This window comes from Octopus bimaculoides, chromosome 14 (genome assembly GCF_001194135.2).
Source record: "Octopus bimaculoides isolate UCB-OBI-ISO-001 chromosome 14, ASM119413v2, whole genome shotgun sequence".
NCBI lineage: Eukaryota > Metazoa > Mollusca > Cephalopoda > Octopoda > Octopodidae > Octopus > Octopus bimaculoides.
The window spans coordinates 19,872,886-19,875,330 of NC_068994.1; positions in this window are offsets into that span (position 1 = coordinate 19,872,886).

Below are 2,445 nucleotides of genomic sequence, written 5' to 3' on the forward strand. Positions count from 1 at the left end.
TGAAGTGTGTTCAGTATATTGTTAAATATATTTAGATCTTCATTCGATTTTTCCCAAAAGATGAAGTAATCATCAAGGAATCGTTTCCACTTTTTAATTATATATTTCTTGTATTCCTGATCAAACGTTTTTTTTCTACTTCCTCATAGAGCTTTTCTTCTAAGTATCTCATAACTAAGTTTGCATATGAGGGCGCAAATCGCGTACCCATAGCCGTGCCCTTTATCTTCCGATGTTTTATAGTCGAATTTAAAGGTATTTTCCTCTAGTACTAGACGTGAGGCCTTGGTGATGAAGTTAGTCTTAAAGCGTTCATTTATCCGTTCTCTATGTTTTTGCACCCAGTGTTTAATTGCTTCTAGGCCTAAAGTGTGAAGAATATTGGTATAGAGATTAGTGACATCAAAACTTGCCAGTATAGTGCCTTTTGTAACAGTGGGATGAATGTGCTGGATGAAATCTATGCCATCCCGTATATAACTGGGTATTAATTGGCACAAAGGTTTTAGGAGTATATCTAGAAAATGACTTAGCTGTTGCGTTGGTGCTTGAGGTCCAGCAACTATTGGCCTTAGTTTGAGGTCAGCAGGCCTTAGTATTTTTACGTATTGGTTTTTCTGCTTATTTATGACATTTTGTATTTCGGAGCTTTTGTGCATTTTAGGTAATCCATAAAAATTCCTCTCTCTTATTACAGAGTTGCATATATACTCTTTTTCCTTGTCAGTGAAGGAATCTTGGAATTCATTGATTAGTCTTCTGATTTAATTTGTAGTTTCAGCTCAGAGCTGTGGCCATAATGATGCACCGTCGTTTTGCTACACTGTTATTACTGAGTGCCTTCTCCAATATGTGGCACTTGGTGAAGAGTGGAGTTTGATGTAGCTACCATCATTTGCACCTCTTGCCTTGATTTAAAAACCTCCAGTCTTGATTTAAAAACGTCTGCATCTACCTTGTGCAGGTTCCTCAGCCTCTTTGAGAGAATATTTAAAAGCTGTGGGCCCCTAAAACCCAGGCTGTTGCAGTAACTAGTTCTGATGGCATTCGTGGGATCTTTGGAACTATGCAGTGTCGACCCATTCTGGCATTGGTGTAGCTTTCAATGCCAAAATTTGGCAAAACTCCTTCCCGGATATTCCAGATGTATATTACTGCATACCTCTCCAGCTTTCGCTCCAGAGAGTAGAGTCTTAGCTGTTTCAGCCTTTCCCAGTAGCTGAGCTCTTACAATGAGACGATCATCTTTGTGAAGCTCCGCTGGATTGCTTCAAGGTCCGCTGTTAATTTTACACTGTTGGATGACCATAGCTGGGAGCAGTAATCCAAGCGGCTGAAGACGAATGTCCTCCAGAGTACCATCATAGTTTCCTTATCTCTGGTTCTGAATGTTCTTAAGATCCATCGAGCCAGTTGTCTGCACTTTGTCGACATCCTGGTTACCCAGGTTCCTCACTGATTTAGGCTCTGGGATTAAAATTCTCTGTGGACCAGTGTACCCTGTAAGTTTCATATTCAGTTTTGGATGCTGGTAGCGCAGGACTTGGAATTTTTCAGCATCAAACTGCTTATTATTATTCTCAGCCCATCTGTAAATTGAGTCCAACACCTTCTGCAGATGTGCAACGTCGCTGGGATTCGGTATTTTCTGCAAGACTTTCGTATGGTCTGCATAGCTAGCAAGGATGGCTATCCGGGCATTTGAGGGCATATATGAGAGGCCACTATGAAAATCAGGGTTCCTAAGACAGTGCCCTGTGGAACACCGATCACTATTTGTGTTTTCGTCTGAGTACAACTTGCTCCATGAATAGGGCATTGGTGCGGTTGAGCAGGGACTCCACCTGTGCTTGTTTGCAATGAGTCATTCCAGAGAGCATGACGCCTTCTGGTCATTTGACTTTGGAGAAGTTGAAATATATATATATATATATATATATATATGATGCATATATATATACGTATATATATCATTATATTACTCTTTTACTTGTTTCAGTCATTTGACTGCGGCCATGCTGGAGCACCACCTTTTAGTCGAGAAAATCGACCCCAGGACTTATTCTTTGTAAGCCTAGTACTTATTCTATCGATATCTTTTTGCCGAACCGCTAAGTTACGGGAACGTAAACACACCAGCATCGGTTGTCAAGCGACGGTGAGGGGACAAACACAGACCGAGGCTATAGTAGAAGACACTTGCCCAAGATGCTACGCAGTGCGACTGAACCCGGAACCATGTGTTTCGTAAGCAAGCTACTTTATTTCATTTCAATTTGCCATAAAGGCAGTACACAGAGAGTAGCTACGGGCTGGACAAAAACATTAATGAGATGAAATGGATGATAAATATGATGGTATAATGAGAGAAGGCAAAAGCCGCCCGCCGAACTTTGCTTCTCTATAACACTGTTCTTTATAAAATTAATTTTTCACATTGAGGCT